Source organism: Mauremys mutica, chromosome 11 (genome assembly GCF_020497125.1).
Source record: "Mauremys mutica isolate MM-2020 ecotype Southern chromosome 11, ASM2049712v1, whole genome shotgun sequence".
NCBI lineage: Eukaryota > Metazoa > Chordata > Testudines > Geoemydidae > Mauremys > Mauremys mutica.
Window position 1 is genome coordinate 50,575,271 of NC_059082.1, and position 18,426 is coordinate 50,593,696.

The following is an 18,426-nucleotide window of genomic DNA, read 5'->3' on the forward strand; positions in this document are numbered from 1 at the left end:
GTAAAGGTGCTGGGGGGGGGAAGAAGGGAATAGGGGGGCAGACAAGGGAATAAAGTGAGGATCTAAGGAATAAAACAGCACTGAGCAACCTAGACTACAGAGAGAGCAGCTGAGCTTTTCTAATGCTACCCCACAACAATGGGACAGTTAGGGGACGGAAGCTGATAGGTCTGTAGGCTGGGAAGGGGAGAAACATATTTACCTTATTTCTCTCCATGAACAATGTTTAAAGCAAGTAGATAAAACTGCTCGAGGTCACGGAGGGGGTTTTGTTTGCTAGCTGATCTGAGCCCCCATCAGGAGCAGAGCTTGAGCCAAGCGCAGCTCTGTGAGAACAGAGAGCCAAAGGGGCACAGGGATGGAAATAAAGGAAGCTGAGCCCTCCCCCCCTCCGGACCGGAGGCGCCCAGGGAGGGGCACATGCGAGTTTCCCCAGGTACGGGGCGGGGGGGGGAGGGTCCAAGAGAGGCCGCAGCAGTGTGGCTAACTCCGGCGATCTCATTGAGAACCTCGTGACACTGTGCTCAGGAAAGCCCTGGCGCCTGGAGTCGCGGGATCCGGGGAGACTCTCCGCTGTTTTTGTTTTTAAATAGGAAATTTCCAACCCTGGCGGCTGGGCAGGAACCGAAACCTGGGCAGGGAGGGGCGCAGACAGGGCCAGCCCAGCAGGGGGGCTGGTCTGCGATGCCTGGGATAGGGGTTGGCCGCTGCCCACCCGCCTCCCGACCGGCACACGGACAGGCCCGGCGGCAGCGCCACCTCCCGGGTCACGTGACGAGATCCGGTCACGTGAGGCGGCGCCGGGATCAGCTGGCTGCCGAGCTGCCTTCCCCGCAGGCGGCGCAGGGCCTGGGCCGAGCCGGGAGTGGGGATGGCAGCGGGGCAGCACTGACACCCCGGCCCGGAGCGCTGCCCGGTAAGAGACCCCCCCTTCTCCCTGGGGGTCCCCCTTCGTCCCCCCAGCTCCTCCCGGGGGATCCCCGGCCCCTTCCATCCCCCCCCCCAGCTCCTCCCGGGGGATCCCCGGCCCCTTCCAACGCCCCCAGCTCCTCCCGGGGGATCCCCGGCCCCTTCCATCCCCCCCCAGCTCCTCCCGGGGGATCCCCGGCCCCTTCCATCCCCCCCCCAGCTCCTCCCGGGGGATCCCCGGCCCCTTCCATCCCCCCCCCCCAGCTCCTCCCGGGGGATCCCCGGCCCCTTCCATCCCCCCCCCAGCTCCTCCCGGGGGATCCCCGGCCCCTTCCATCCCCCCCCAGCTCCTCCCGGGGGATCCCCGGCCCCTTCCATCCCCCCCCAGCTCCTCCCGGGGGATCCCCGGCCCCTTCCAGCCCCCCCCCCGCTCCTCCTGGGGGATCCCCGGCCCCTCCCTTCTCCCCGGTGGGAATCCCATCCCTGGGACCCCCTTTCCATTCCCTCCCAGCGTCCTGCAGAGGGACCCCTGTCCTCCATCTTCCCCCCTGCCCCAGTTTCACCCCAGGAAGAACCTGCTCCTCAAGCCCCAAGATCCCTGGCCTCACCCTTCATCTTCCTTCCTCCTAACCTCACACTCCTTCCCCCCCTTGACCTTTTCCCTGGCAGCCTCAGCCCCCCTTTTCCTCCTAGACCCTGAGTCTCACCCCCCCCCCCATGTTCCCCACAGGCTACTCCCCAGCCCAGGTCTAATTGTCCCACATGTCTCTCCCCCACCTCTGCTTCTTAGGGGAGTAGCTCTGACTCTGAACTGTCAGCAGAGCTGGGGGAGATGTTCAGGGTCGTTCCCGCCCCCCCCAATCTCTTCACTCCCTACCCATGTCTTCCTCTTCTGTTCCTGTCCTCCTACTCCTCCCTCAGCAGCAGCAGGCCCATTGCCCTGTGGGGAATCCAAAGCATGGCAGGGCTTTTCCAGCTCTAGTCCTCCACTGTGGTTGGCACCACATGATGGAGAGGATGGGCCCACTGTTGTAGAGCAGCCGTGTAGCATGGAATCCAGTCAGGACCCTGCAGGAGGGCAGATGGGTGGGACTCACACTTGCAGGTGTCAAGTATCAGAGGGGTAGCCGTGTTAGTCTGGATCTGTAAAAGCAGCAAAGAATCCTGTGGCACCTTATAGACTAACAGACGTTTTGGAGAATGAGCTTTCATGGATGAATACCCACTTCGTCGGATGCAAGTACATGTACTTGCATCCGACGAAGTGGGTATTCACCCACGAAAGCTCGCACTTGCAGGTGTGTCTGCTTTCTGGGCAGGTGCGCAGCCCATTCGGTGGCTGCAGCCACCTGGAGCAGAGGCCACCTCAGCTGCTGGGGTGTGCAGAGGTGTAAGAAGCCCCTGTAGCAGCTGTGACCTGAGCCCTTGGCAGCTGGATGGGTGCTTTGGAGAGAAACCTGTGCTCATTGTAAGGTTTGAATCTTCGTTCTGAATGTTTTATGTGAAAGTAGTGCCTGGAGAGGGATCAGAAGAGGGGCAATAACTGGCCCCAGGGGGTACTCATTGAAGGGAGTCTCCTGGAGTTAATATTTTTAATTTTGAGGTGGGTTTAGTGAAGGTGGAAGATATTAGCTTTCCAGTCCTGGAGGCTGAGTCTTCTCTTTCCATACCAGGCACAGTAGTGGCAGTGCAAGCTCCCAGGTGTCATCCTGCTGCGGTGCTTAAGGCTTGTTTGGTAGAGATCACCTCTAGAAGCTAAAGGGTAATCTTCTCTTTGTGGCCCATCCATTCCTTTGTTCTCTGGAGGTCTCTTGTATGTTGGAATCCACACTGGTACCCTTAGACTGGCCTTCAGAGCTGCCATTGGTTGTGTGTAATTTGACCATGGATCACCTTCTGTTGAACCTCTGTGCCCTGTATCTACCCTCTTGCTGCAGGAAGCTAACCTCATGGTTGTTCATGGTTGTTCACCATCTATCTGCCTATGTTAGGTAGGGCACAGGTGGCAGAGAGAATAATCTGAGTGTATGACTGTGTGTGTGTGAGTGAGGATGTCTCTAAGTCAGGGGTCAGCAACCTTTCAGAAGTGCTGTGCTGAGTTTTCATTTATTCACTCTAATGTAAGGTTTTGTGTGCCAGTCATACATTTTCACGTTTTTAGAAAGTCTCTCTTTATAAATCTATAATATATAACTAAACTATTGTATGTAAAGTAAATAAGGTTTTTAAAATGTTTAAGACGCTTCATTTAAAATTTATATTAAAATGCAGAGCCCCCAGGACCGGTGGCCAGGACCCAGGCAGTGTGAGTGCCACTGAAAATCAGCTCGTGTGCTGCAGGTTGCCTACCCCTGCTCTAAGTCCAAATGGCATGCGTTCTTTGTCCCTTTCTTGACTCTTTGCCAGTCTTCATAATTGTTGTCCTTCTACACACACAAGTGTTAATGTTCGGAGTGGGTACAAGGTTTTGTGACTGACAGGATAGCTGCTTAGTAGTAAATTCTAACTGGGAGTCTTCCCACGTCAGCTTTGGGCCCTGCCTGGGGTTCTTACTTGGGTAATTCGCTGGCATCTCATCACTTCCTGTTCCCAAGGGATTTGGTTGCTGCTACTTTTCAGTCTCTTTAAAACATGCTGCAGTGAGCAAAGTATAGTAGATGGGACAGCAGAAGACTGAGCTGGAGTTGGGGTTTCCTGGTGTTTTATAGGAGGGGAGAGTGTCTTTCTGGTACCACATGACAGTCTCTGTGCTCCACCTTGGAGAATGCTAATGAGGTCCAGTCAATCACCTGGCCTCTATTTCCAGTGTATACCTTTGTTTCCCAGCATGGGAAGCTTGCTGCTGCTGAACACTGGGGCTGTAAAAGCTGGGGAAAGATTTGTTTTATTGTAGCCCTACAGCGTGGATGGCTTAAGTGTGCTGGTGAAATTCCTGTCCTGTGCATGTGTGTGTAAAGGAGGTTGTGACGATGACACTGTTGATTTCCAAAGGAGAGTCAACGTGCAGCTTTTCCAGTACTACTTAGTGGTTATAGGATTGTATTGCTTTGGTGACTAATATATGTAGGGAAATTTGGGGGGTTACGTTTCTTTGCTTGTTCACAGTTGGGAAAGGTCCCTCATAATTATGGATGGGTTGCGAGGAGGGAAATATAAAGTAAACATGGTATCTGGAACAGCTGTCTTGACCTGAACTAAGTCAGTACAAAGAAATGCTTGACCTGGAAGCTGCACTTCCAGGAATGTTGGGAGTTGACTGAAATAGCATTCTCGGGTACCTGCTTCTCATGATGCTGTCATAAGAATGGCCAGATTGGGCCAGACCAATGGTCCATCTAGCCCAGTATCCTGTCTGCGGACAGTGGCCAATGCCAGATGCTACAAAGGGAATGAACAAAACGGGGCACTTAGCAAATGATCCATCCCCTGTTGTCCACTCCAGGCTTCTGACAGTCAGAGGCGAGGGACACCCAGAGCAGGATTTTGCATTCCTGACCATCTTGACTAATAGCCATTGCTGGACCTGTCCTCCATGAACTTACCTAGTTCTTTTTTGAACCCAGTCCTACTTTTGGCCTGGTAATGAGTTCCAAAAGGCTGACTGCATGTTGTGTGAAAAAGTACTTCCTTTTGATTGTTTTATACCTACTGCCTATTAATTTCATGGGGTGACCCCTGGTTCTTGTGTTGTGTGAAGGGGTAAATAACACTTATTCACTTTCTCCACACCACTCATGATTTTATAGATCTCTATCATATCTGCCCTTAGTCGTCTCTTTTCCAACCTGAAAAGCCCCAGTCTTATTAATCTTTCCTCATATGGAAACTGTTCCACACCCCTAATCATGTTTGTTGCCCTTCTCTGCACCTTTTCTAATTTATCTTTTTTGAGATGGGGTGACCGGAACTGCATGCAGTATTCAAGACGTGGGCGTAACATGGATTTTTTGGCTGATAAGCTATCCCTTCCCAAATGTTTCCTTCCATTCTGTTAGCTTTTTTGACTGCCGCCTCACATTGAGTGGATATTTTCAAAGAACTGTCCATAGTGATTCCAAGATCTTTGAGTGGGGACAGCTAATTTAGACACCATCATGTTGTATGTATAGTTGGGATTATGTTGTCCAATGTGCATTACTTTGCATTTATTGTCATTGAATATCATCTGCCATTTAGTTGCCCAGTCACCCACTTTTGTGAGATCCCTTTGTAACTCTTGGCAGTCTGCTTTGGACTTAACTATCTTGAGTAATTTTGTATCGATTGCAAACTTTGCCACCTCACTGTTTACCCATTTTTCCAGATCATTTATGAATATGTTGAACAGAACAGGTCCCAGTACCGATCCTTGGGGCACTCTGCTATTTACCTCTCTCTATTATGAAAACAGACCATTTATTCCTCCCCTTTGTTTCCTGTCTTTTAACCAGTTACTGTTCCATGAGAGGACCTTCCCTTTTATCCCATGACAGCTTACTTTGCTTAAGAGCTTTTGGTGAGGGACCTTGTCAAAGGTTTTCTGAAAATCCAAGTACACTATATCCAGTAGATCACCCTTGTCAACATGTTTGTTGACCCCCTCAGAGACTTCTAATAGACTGGTGAGGCATGATTTCGCTTTACAAAAGCCGTGCTGATTCTTCCCCAACAAATCGTGTTCTTCTGTGTGTCTGATAATTCTGTTCTTCACTATAGTTTCAAGCAATTTGCCTGGTACTCAAGGTAGGCCTGTAATTGTCAGGATCGCCTATGGGGCCTTCTTTTAAAAATTGGTGTCACATTAGCTATCCTCCAGTCATCTGGTACAGAAACTGATTTAAGCAATAGGTTTTACATACCACAGTTAGTAGTTTGCAATTTCACATTTGAGTTCCTTCAGAACTCTTGGGTGAATATCATCATCTGGTCCTGCTGATGTACATTAAACAGTAGGACTGTCAAGCGATTAAAAGAATCAGTTGTGATTAATCGCAGTTTTAATTGCACTGTTAATAATAAAATATCATTTAGTCAAATATTTTTGATGTTTTCTATATTTTCAGATATAGGCTGGGAGCACAGGGCTCAGGGCTTAATTAATTTTGTTTTCAGTTAATTGCAGGCATTAAGTGCAATTGACAGCCCTGTTGAACAGTAATATCAATTTGTTCCAAAACCTCCTCTGCTGACACCTCAATCTGGGACAGTTCCTCAGATTTGTCACGGAGAAAGAATGGCTCAGATATGAGAATCTTCCTCACATTCTTGCAGTGAAGATGGACGTGAAGAATTTATTTAACTTCTCCACAGTGGCTTTGTCTTTCTTGAATTCTCCATTAGCATGTCGATCATCTAGTGGCCCCACTGATTGTTTGGCAGGCTTCCTGCTTCTGATGTACTTACAACTTTTTGTTCTTAGTTTTGTGTCTTTTGCTAGGTGCGTTTCAGTTTCTTGTTTGGCCTGCCTAATTAGACTTTTACACTTGGCTTGCCAGAGTTTATGCTCATTTGTATTTTCCTCAGTAGGATTTGACTTCCACTTTTTAAAGGATGCCTTTTTGCCTCTAACTGTCTCTCTTAGTCTGTATAACCATGGTGATGGTTTTTTGGTCCTCTTCCTATTATTTTTAATTTAGGGTATATGTTTAATTTGAGCCTCTATTATGGTGTTTTTAAAAAGTTTCCATGCAGCTTGCAGGCATTTCACTCTTGTGACTGTTCCTTTCACTTTCTGTTTAACTAGCTTCCTCATTTTTGTGTAGTTCCCCTTTCTGAAGGTAAATGCTCCTGCAGTGAGCTTTTTTGGTGTTTTCCACCCTCACACCAAAGATGTTAAATTTAATTACATTATGGTTGCTGTTACTGAGTAGTTTAGCTATATTTACCTCTTGGACTATATCCTGTGCACCACTGAGGGCTAAATCAAGAATTGCTTCTTCCCTTGTGGGTTCTAGGACTAACTGCTTCAAGAAGCAGTCATTAAGACGGGCTGGTGCAGCAGATCAATGAGACAGCATGGTCTGGGTGAATGACCGTGTGACTGGGAATTGGGAGACTCCTTTGACTGAATTTCAGGCTGGGCTGTCATTTGACTTCTTTGTACCTCTGTTTTCCCTGTGTATAAAACGGGGATTATACTTGCCTGTCAGGAAGCTTATGGTAACTAGTTGATGATTGCTCTGAAGACACAGAGTGCTGTGTAAGTGACAAAGCCCAGATTCTACATCCGGTCACTCTCCTGCATCCACGCTAACTCCAGGCTTAGAACAGAGGGCACAGCTGGAGCCATACAAAATATCTGAGAGTTCAGATGGCCCATCCCTTTGGGCACGAATTCCCTCACCACTGTAAGATCAAAGGGTTCAGTTCCTTGCTTAAAAGAGCAAACATTCGAGCCTCCCCTGAAGAGTGTCCTGATGAAATGACCAATATTTTAACAGCAAGAGAACAAGCATTTTAGCGGGGAAGTGCCACTAAAGGAAATGAAGTGGGCTTTTTGTCTTAACAGCAGAGAGAAGAGAGTGAATGGGAGCCGGAATGTTTGATTAGGGCAGGATTAATTTGGCTTGGGCCCATTATTGCTGCGATTCAGGAGGGTTGAGACCGCCTTGGATTGGGGCCATCTCTGGTTGTGGGGACTGCAAGTCCTCTCTGAAATGTCAAGTGGCTGACGGGATCTACACTCAGTCTTATCTCTTTGCGTGGATTTCATTTTGTAACATCTGATAGTGTTCTCAGATGTGCTTCCCGCCCCCAGGGTCCCGGCTTGGGCTGCTCTTGCCACCCCTTTGGCATGACTCAGTTGTGCCACCCTTGACTCACTTCACCATGCTGCTGCAGGTTCCGGCCCGGAGAGCGCTCGCACTGCTACAGAGCACAGCGAGCTTGTAACTTCACTTTGGGATTTCCTTCTGCTGCAAGGGCTGTCTCTGCCTCTGAGTGCAATAAATGTGTTAGTTACATACACGAAGGAAACGTTTTCAAGCGAGTAAAAGATGCTGGTGCTAGAATATCTGCCATTGGTTTGGGAGCCAGTCCGTGCTGCCAATGCTGGCCCAGCAGGATTTCCCAGCAATACCAGTGCTGGGCAGGCAGAGTGTAAGGGCAGGGATGACATGAGCTAGAAGCTGGTGAAAGATGTGTCTGCAAAGAGGGTTTCAGATACTTCTGAAGGTGATCTGGCAATGGTACAGTGTACGTGCCCTTTCTTCCGGTCTGTGTAGGATCCCCCTGCACAGGAACCCATGTGGTCTCACAGTACAAAGGATGGCATGGAGAAGCATGTCCACTGTATGATACAGAGGTCCCAGTCTGCTGTACGCGGAGTAAGGATGAAAGATGCGCCATTATGTGGACTCCTTTCGCCTTGTGCTATAGGCACTGGAGTCTCCTTCAGCCATTAGGCTGATGTTGTGTCCATAGAGAGCGTTTACTCGGTGCCTGGAGAAGGATTCCTGTCTCCTAGTGAAGTCCTCCAGGCTCTGGCAGAGGTCCTTGAGCTGCAGAGTGGATTTGTCCTTCACCGACTATTCCAAAGATCAGTGTGTGTGAGGAAAGGCATGTGATGAGAGGACTAGGGTGCAGTTTATGTAACTTAGCTTGTCTGGGGAGAATGCCTTCCTGTCTGCACTGGGGTTGGTTGACAGTGTTCTTGCGCAACATGCATGATAGGCAGTGTTGTCTAGTGGCTAGAAGGAGAGAACTGGGAGATGGGAGGCCCAGGTTCTAGTCCCAGCTTTGCCGCAGACTTGTGTGACTTTACGCTCGTCTCTTGCAGTAGGCCTGTCTTTTCAAAAGTGGCTGCTGGTTTTGGGTGCCTAACTTAAGATGCCTAGGACCTGATTTTCAGAGGTGCTGAGCTCATAAATGTTTTGATTTCAGTTGGAATGAGGGGCGCTCAGTGTTTCTAAATATCAGGGCTCAGCATGTCTCCAGTTGGGCTCCTAAAATCAGTGGCCATTTTTTTTTATTTTATTTTATTTTTTTTGCTGTAGCTCTTCTGTGCCTTAGTTTCTCCAGTTTATGCTGGGGTAGGGTCACTGATCTGAGTTAGTACAGTAGTGTCACTTGGTTGTGTTGGAATAATAAGATCCTCCGAGGTGACCCAATGGACTCCCTCAGCTTGGGATCACTAAATATTATTGCTCTTACGTATCTTCTCGCATAATAATACTGAAGAGTTACTGGCTATCAGTTGTGATGTCTTCAAAGTACTCCTCAGATTGATGGGTTGGATCAGTCAGTCCTATCTGAGAGAGATTGAATTTACCGAGAGCTGGAACGTGCTAATCACTTTGCCGTTAAGGCTGGGACTGAAAAGAGAATGGTCTCCAGCTGACACCATTGGGGGAGGGGAGGAAGGGATAGCTCAGTGGTTTGAGCATTGGCTTGCTAAACCCAGGGTTGTGAGTTCAATCCTTGAGGGGGCTATTTGGGGAACTGAGGTAAAAATCTGGGGATTGGCCCTGCTTTGAGCAGGGGGGTTGGACTAGATGACCTCCTGAGGTCCCTTCCAACCCTAATATTCTATGATTCTATGATACTTCAGGGTCAGGCAGACAATGGCCCTGCTGGGAGATAAATGTTAGCCTGGCCAAAGTGCGCCCCAAGAGAAGGGGTCACTCCTGCAGGAATCAGAAGGGCTCTCAAAATGTTGAGATGAAACTGGAAAGAACTAAACCTGCATCTCTGGAGTCCAGGCGGCTTCATTACATGACATGGGAAAGGTTTTGTCCTAGGAAAGGGACTGATCATGTGTGGCACCTTGCAGACATTTCTGTGCCTCTACTACTCAACTTCCTCTCCCTCCCCACCCTCAACTTCTGTGCCTGTCTCCTCTCCAGCACTTCATTGGCCATCAGGCACCCCTAGCCAGTCCCCACAGATGGGAACAAGTTTTGTTTTGCTCATGCTGGTGTAACTCCTGGGTTACTTCACTGAAATTAACGGGGGAACATGACTGAGAAACAGGAGAATCTGGCTGGGAGAGTCTACACACAGATTCCTGGATGCATCCCCAATGGGCCAACGCTCAGCTCATCAGTAGCTCTTCCTCATCCGCCTGCTCCTTCACAGCACACTGTTCCTTTGGACAGCTTGTTAAACAACTAGTTCCAGGTTCTGAGTCCCACTGTAAATTTTTGTGGCTTTGCAATCCTGTTTTCCCATTTTTCTTAATAGTCTCTCTCCCCTTTTGCTGTGTGAGACTCTCACAAATGGGGTAATTGGCCCTACAGTGGAAAGCGTGAGAGGACTTAATCCTGTATTATGGTCATCCCTAGTGGCTCCAGTGTAGATTGAAAAAACAGCGAGGAGTCCTTGTGGCACCTTAGAGACTAACAAATTTATTTGGGCATAAGCTTTCATGGGCTAGAACCTGCATCATCAGATGCATGGAGTGGCAAATACAGGAGCTGGTATAAATACATGAAAGGATGGGGGTTGCCTTACCAAGTGTGGGGTCAGTCTAATGAGATAAATCAATTAACAGCAGGATAACTTCTGAAATGGTAATGAGTGACCCATTACAGACAGTTGACAAGAAGGTGTGAGTAACAGTAGGGGGGAGAAATTAGTATTGGGGAAATTAGGTTAAGGTTTTGTAATGACGCAACCACTCCCAGTCTTTATTCAGGTCTAATCTGCTGGTATCCAGTTTGCAAATTAATTCCAGTTCTGCAGCTTCACGTTGGAGTCTGTTTTTGAAGTTTTTTTTGTTGAAGAATTGCCACTTTTAGGTCTGTTATTGAGTGACCAGAGAGACGGAAGTGTTCTCCTACTGGTTTTTGAATGTTATGATTCCTGATGTCAGATTTGTGTCCATTTATTCTTTTGCATAGAGACTGTCCGGTTTGGCCAATGTACATGGCAGAGGGGCATTGCTGGCACATGATGGAATATGTCTCATTGGTAGATGTGCAGGTGAACAAGCCCCTGATGATGTGGTTAGGTCCTATGATGGTGTCCCTTGAATAGATATGTGGACAGAGTTGGCACCGGGGTTTGTTGCAGGGTTTGGTTCCTGGGTTGGTGTTTCTGTTGTATGGTGTGTAGTTGCTGGTGAGTATTTGCTTCAGGCTGGGGGCTGTCTGTAGGTGAGGACTGGCCTGTCTCCCAAAGTCTATGAGAGTGAGGGATAGTCCTTTAGGATTGGTTGTAGATCCTTGATGATGTGCTGGAGAGATTTTAGTTGGGAGCTGTAGGTGACAGCTAGTGGCGTTCTGTTACTTTCTTTGTTGGGCCTGTCTTGTAGTAGGTGACTTCTTGGTACCCTTCTGGCTCCGTCAATCTGTTTCTTCACTTCAGCAGGTGGGTATTGTAGTTTTAAGAACGCTTGATAGAGATTCTGTAGGTGTTTGTCTCTGTGTGAGGGATTGGGGCAAATGCGTTTGTATCTTAGATTGTAGATTGAGGTACTGTTATACTAGGTGCTGAACACAACTGCAGACCTGGCCCTGGAGTGCTTACAGTGTAAAGAGACAAGACTGCCAAAGGTAGGATTATTGTCTCTATGTCACAGTTGGAGAACTGAGACATGGATATTAAGGGAATTGAGGTCGAGTCTCCAGAGTCCCATTCTGGTGCCTTAACCGCAAACCCATCAAATATACAAAACAGAAAATATTGGTAATTGCTCCAGGACGGAATCCCAGATGTTACTTGTAATAACCAGGAACGTTGTTCAGAGAAGTGTTTATAAATGACAGCACCACTTTAAAATAGAGACTACAGTACAGGGCCCCTTCTTGCTTTCTCCCCATTTCTTGTCCACCCAAGCTATCTTCCTGATGGATTGTTCTTAACTTGCCTCTTAATCATTCATCCTCTCAGCACCTACAGGAATCCCAAACCAAACTCCTTTTTCTTATGACTTGCCGTGTTGCCTCATTTCATCTGTGGGAGAGGTGAGTTATTTGTGCTTGTTAAGATCTGACAAGAGATCCTGCAGTTTATTGGTACTGTATTAAGCAGTGCATTGTACATAGTACTGTTCTGAATCCTGTAAAGCCAGAGCATTCTAAACTGAGAAACTACCACATCCGCTGTGTGTATTTATTTAAACCTTTGAGAACTGATGATGTCTTTGTGCATAAAAATAAATCCACCTGGGGTGTCTATAAAATCTGAGATTCAGTGAAGGTTGTAAAACTGTTAGCAACCTGCTTTGGTATGTTAACTTGTTATTGATGTACCACGTGTTGGGTACAAAGATCAGCTGGCCTCTGTATTTTTTGCATCTTGCAGCCTCTATTGAAACTTTTATTCTTCTAATAATTTAATTGCCTTAAACCCTCCTGTATAGAGGTAGGGATGCAAACAAAGAATTCTACACTGGTTCTGTTTTAGGACTGTGTTAGTACAGAGCGATCAGAATGGTAGTGTGCTTTCAAAACAAGTGAAGGTGAAAATGTTGGCAAATGATTAGTGGTTCTGGATTGTCTAGTTGTGATTCAGTGTGTTGGCGAGTGGCTAGTGATTCTGGGGGCTTCAAGCTCTGGATGCCCAACGTGAGCCACCTTAAAGGGGCCTGACATTCAGAAAGGAGGAGGCCAGACCTCTCTGAAAGCCCAGTGTCTTTCAGGTGGCTCAGTGTGGGCCCATGAGTTCACTAGTCAGTTTTGAAAGTCTTGGCCAAAGGGCCTGCCGCCATCAGTATGTTTCTTGGAATGTCTCGGTATGGGAATGAATAGAGGAGACATCCCCTTCTAGTGTTGGGTGGGAGGAGGGGAGGAAGAGGGGGCACCGGGGGGGTTAATATTAATGTTTGATTCAAGTGTGTCCTTCCGCCCTGCCCCTCCTCACCTCTATGCCGGGGTATGCTGCCAGTAAGGCTAGCATGTGATGTCTTATTGCAGCCCCACCCTGCCAATATGGGCACAAGGCGGGTTCTGGCGTGCAGCTGTCTGATGTAGTCCTGCAGGTCGGGCTAGTTCCTACATTACAGGGTTCTAATGCTTATCCAAGTCGGGGAAGGAGAAGTGCTGATAAGGAAAACTGCCTTTTCCAGTTCTGGTTTCTATGGAAACAGGACATCGGAAGAGCAGAAATGCAGTAAGTGCTTTAAAATAATTGCCAGTTCTCAGAGCACATGGCCTGTTCTCAGCTCACTCACCCACCTCTGTTGCGATGGCAGCTGTAAGTGGCCAGCCCCCATAACAAGGTGCTTCAGGAGAAGAGCACTAGTATATGCAGGCAGCCTGTGTTTTAACCACTGAGTCATCTAAATCAGGGGTTCTTAACCTTTTTCTTTCTGAGCACACACCCCTTCCCGCCCCCGTGCCCCAGTATGCCATAAAAACTGCTTGGCCCAGCCGTGCCACAACTGTTTTTCTGCATATAAAAGCCAGTGTCTGTGTTAGAAGGTAGCAAGGAGGGCAATTGCCCGGGGTCCCGTGCCACAGGGGACAGCACAAAGCTAAGTTGCTCAGGCTTCAGCTTCAGCCCCTGGTGGTGGGGCTCAGGGCCCCAGGCTGCAGCCTCATGCAGTGGGCTTTGGCTTTCTGCCCTGAGCCCTAGCGAGTCTGATGCCAGCCATGCTTCGCGGACCCCCTGAAATTTGCTCGTGGCCCTCCAGGGTGCCTGAGAACCACTGATTTAGATCTCTTCTGAACTGGATTGGACAACACGGCCGCTAATCAACTGGGGTCAATCCAGGCTACCTCTCCCAACATTGCTTGCGCTAGTGAAATGGCGGGAAATGCGAAGAAAATGGCCAGTGCAGTTGCAGCTTCTGTGATAGACTTTCTATCTCAGTGTTTGAGTGTTGACATTACGGGTTCCTCAAGAAATATCTACACACTTTCGGGTACCAGAGGCTCGGCTCCGGTAGTTCAGGAGTCAGGGCCATCCTTAGGGATACGCAGCATACGCAGCTGCCTAGGGCACCATGAAATTTGGGGCACCAAACAACCCCAAATTTCATGGTGCCTTAGGCAGCTGCGTGCTGCATACGCGGCAGCTCCAGCCCCGCGATCAGCCCTATCCCCTGGCCGGCCCCCCACGAGCTGCGCCCACTGCAAAGGGCAGGGCCGTCCATAGGAGAGTGTGGGACCGCGGACAACTCCCTCCGCCCCACCTCTTACCCTCCCCCCTGCTCCACCCCCAGCCAGTCCCCATTCCACCTCTTTCCCCCAGCGACCTCGCACTCACTGGCGGTGGTAGGAAGCGGAGCAGCCAGGCCCCAGCCAGCTCTACTCCACCAGCTCCCAGCTGCGGTGCTCCACTTCCCGCTGCTGGCGAGTCGGGAGGTGGGGGGGGGACCTTTCCCTAACCCCCCTGAGTGACATGGCTGGGGCCAAGGCAAGGGAAGCGGAGTGGGCTGGGGCCGCGGTGCTCCGCTTCCCGTCACTGGTGAGTGCTAGGACGTTGGGGAAAGGACGCCTCCCGCACTTGCTGGCAGCGGGAAGCGGAGCAACGTGTCCCCAGCCCACTCCGCTGCCCTCGCCCGGGCCCCAGCCGTGTCACTTGGGGAAGGGATTCCCTCCCCTCCCCCCACTCACCGGCAGCGGCAGGAAGTGGAGGAGCCCGGCCCCAGCCCACTCTACTCTGCCAGCTCCCAGCCATGGTGCTCCGCTTCCCGCCGCCAGTGAGTGCGGGGAGGTTGGGGAAAGGACGCCCCCCACAACTTACCGGCGGCGGGAAGCAGAGCGATGCGGCCCCGGCCCACTCCACGGGCTGGGGCCGTGTCACTCCACTTCCCACCGCTAGTGAATGTGCGCTGGTCTCAGCCATATGCTGACTATTCAGTTTAATCCCTAACTTCCACTTTCTTCTGTCTCCAGCGGGTCAGACAAGTCAGACATCAGTGTTGAAGTGAAACTTCTTTATCTCCTATAGGGTGGGAATTCTGTACTTCTCTTTTTAGACTTATTGAGGGCTTGCTGGGTTTTGACTGGCATAAATATAGTCTTCTGGCTTCATGTGATCTTGGTTTTACTCATCAGTTGCTTGTTGGTTTCCTTATAAAACTAACGCCATAGTATCATCAACAGTCTGAGCACCCTGATTGGAGCAGAAAGTACAGGCCAGGAGAACTGTCAGGACGGGGAGAGGAATTCCTGCCAGGAGTGTCTCTTTCTTCCTACAGTCCTCTCTGTTGCTCTTTTGTTTTAAACTCTAAATTAAAATTGTCTGCACAGTTGAGGCTGGGAAACAAAATCTTCTGATCACTTGGCCTGGGCAGCTTTAGATTTCGAATTTGATGTCTGTTGCAAAAATGTGGCTGTCCAGTCTGCATGCTATGGCCCCAGTCCCTCGGGCAAATTGAAATGAAATATTATTGCTTCTGCAACTAAGGGCCTTTCTCTGCACTCTTCTTGTTCTGCTCTGGGCTATTGGGCCAAGATGGCTCAGTTTTTATCCTCTTGGTTTAGCATGTCCAAACCTCATTTAATCTGATGTGTTGAGCTTTGTCTTCACTTTAAAATGCCCCTACAAATCAGACGCTGAGGCTGTGCAACTGACTTCAAGTTCAATTCTAGATGGCTGATGTCCATCCGGTTTGCAGTCTAGATCTGATCATGCAGAATAGCCTGCCTGGTGCTGCTGCTGGGTGCTCCCTGTGACCGTGTTACCAATTCTTTTCACGCTGGTAGCAAATAGCCTGTTGGAACTGGCGCGTTTCTACTCTTGGACCACTCACTTGTATCTTCATCAGATCCTGGAGCGTTCTTCATTGCCTGCATGTGGGTGGGGCTTCTGCCACAGCGGTGTTGTAAGTTAGTGGTATTTCCACCAGGGGTGACACAGGCAGGTGGCTGGTGAACATATAAGCCTTGTTCAAAAGGCCTGTGTGCTGTCATTTGCTTCCCATTTAATGGTGTCTAAATGTCAATTTAGAGGCAGCCATTGTGGGTGAGGGCCCAGCCTCTCCTGTTCCGTCCCAGGGAAAGCACTGCTGATTCTCAGTTTGTACGTTGCCAGAATGGGCCAATTCTTCATTGCTGGGTCACCGTGTGGACCACGGACTGGTGCTTGCTGTAGTTTGGTGAATGTGACACCCGCATCTTCAATGGCAGGAAACCCAACACTTCTGTTTGCCCAGAGAGTGCTCAGCCTTGTGCTGGGTTCTGGGTAACAAGATCCTTCCTAGACGGGTACAACACTTCATCCGATTATGGGTTGTGGGTCAGTCATGCATATTAGAGGCCGGTTTGCGCCTGGGATTTTGACACTGTGTGGGATGTATGCAGATGCGTATCTATACGTGTGATGTCTATAGATCTGTATCGACCTGACTCTCTGCCAGACCTTGGGATAATCGCTATAATGCAATTATTCCAGCAGTAAATACTGTAGTGATAGTGCACGCTACAAGGCAGTTCCTATCTTGCAGCGTAGATCAGACAAGGTGATTCATTAACCTGAAATTTCTCATCGATTTGTGTGGTTCTGTTTGATGCCTTGAGCTCTCCATGGAGGTTTGAGGCTAGGTGTGGTATTGTGATGGTTTCATCTCTGGAAACCCATCTCTTTGATGAGGAAATTCTGTCTTGTGAGATGAGGAAAGTAATTGTTATGTTTGTGTCAGTCTGCGGCAGCTGAGCAGTCTCACTGCACAAAGTTGCTTCCTTTGATTGATTCCAGTGTGCAGGCAGCCTGCAGAGTATCAGCTGCGGGAGGGCAGAGGCACAACCACTGTGGCAGGATTTTATAAAGAGCCCCTGTGACATACCTAGGGTCTAGTCTACACTAGCTGGGTCATCTCTGCCCTCTAACCTGGGGGCTCTTTACACTGCTTTGTTGTTGTTGCCTCCATTCCTGGACTGCTTGCAACCCACTGCTAGTGTGTAAGTCACTCCCAGCTATATCTGTGCGCACTTGCAACCTGTCAGTCACACCCAGACTTTTACCAGCTTGGATTATACTGCAGGGTGACCCCAGCATACTCCCAGCCCCAGATGTTTCCCCGGAATTGTATGTCTTGTACTGCCCAGCCCTCTCCTGGGCAATATAAGCTCATACAAGTCCGTCATTTTATTAATAGAAATGATATGCACGAATTCAGTTCTCCCAAGTACTTCAGTCAAAACACACTGGTCTAGATAAAAGAATAAAAGGAGTTTATTAACTACAATGAGAGAGATTTTGTGTGAATATAAGTAATGAAGTAGAAGAAAAATAAAGATAAAAAGCAGCTAGTGTCTCACTTAACAAACAGATTCTAAGCAAAGATTCTCTTGCCACGTGTTCTCAACAGTATTACTGGACCAGCTTTGTAGGCCAGGACCCCTTCTTCTGTGTAATGGCTGCTTCGTTTGTTCCTTCTGGTGCAGTGAATCGATGGAGAGCAAGAAGGAGGGGTGCTTTGGGGTGTTTCCCCTTTCTTTTTATAGTTCTCTCCTGCCTTTGGGTAGCATCTCCAGTCAGGAGACAGAAGATCTATGTGGACAGGAACCCCAGGCTGTTTCTTTGCTAAAATGTAGATTTGTCGCCCACGTCCCCTTTCCTGCCAAAGAATGGCCACTTAGTAGGTGATGGTCCATTGACCTTATGTACCTCTGGCTGAGGCAGCAGCTTGCCCTTTGTTGTGGAAGAACTGGCTTGGCCACTCTCCAGGCTTGGAATATGTGTTAGTAACTCCAGACCGAGGAATCTTAGAACTCGACATGCAATGTTGCTACACATGTTTTACTAGGACAATAATGATCAGCAAATTATGAGTTTTCAAGTGATACCTCCCAAGGCATACTTTGTACAAAGATCATTATAGTGGTATGTGAGGTTGTGAATACAGGGGTACAGTCTGTCTCGGCTCTGTAAAACTTATTACTGGTGGTTGGGCTTGCTAAGAGAAGGGTGATTAAATCTTGTATTTCCAGGCATGAAGTGACTGCCGGAAGGGGTCAGAAAGGACACGCCCCTTTGTGTTCTCCCCCAGTATCCATGTATTGCATTTCATGCTTATCTGGGGGTGTCACAGTAGCTTCTTGCCTTCTTCTGAAGCATCAGGGTACTGTCTGCTGCTGTGGACAGAACACAGGGGGGCTGTGGCAAATCAAGCATTCCTATTCAGCAACCCAAGGGCATGTTCTAGTTCAGAAGTAAGCCTCGGGAGCCATGACGTACTAGCAACCTGGGCGTCTGAGGGCCATGACCATAGTTACATTGAACCTCCCTTGTGGCTTCTGGGGGATTACAGGATGGGAGGGAAGCAGCTGCCCTTGTTACATCCCAGAACATAGAGGCAGATGTGTCTGCCCAGATCTTACCCATGATCTGCTTCCACTTGACTCCTTCCTTCCTTCACTACTCCCATCCCCTCTAAGGGAGCCAGGGACAAAGGCAGCCTTGTTCTTAAGCCCAGTGGCAGGGGCTATGCCAGCTGCTGACCTAGCGTTAGGCTGAATAGCCAGACATCAAAGCTCCTGGGACTCCTACTGTTTGTAGCATACTTAAGCCATATTTGCGCAAGAGGCCTTGACATTATTATTGGGTAAACACTAATCAAGTCCTTAGCGTGCAGTGTGCCAGCACCTGGTGCTTGGGCACTGGGAGCGGGAGATGGATAAGTCCATTGTTTGCCCGGAAGCTTTTAGA

At 49.1% G+C, this 18,426-nt stretch overlaps 1 protein-coding gene across 1 annotated transcript in view; it reads left to right on the forward strand.

Annotated features, from left to right (window-relative positions):
• Window positions 1-789: 789 nt before the first annotated feature.
• The window catches only part of ABCA3 (ATP binding cassette subfamily A member 3), an 81,004-nt gene continuing 63,367 nt past the window's right edge, over window positions 790-18,426 (forward strand). The window contains exon 1 of the mRNA XM_044980998.1: window positions 790-916. The gene's annotated coding sequence lies outside the window, so the exon portion shown is untranslated. The remainder of the gene's footprint in view (window positions 917-18,426) is intronic.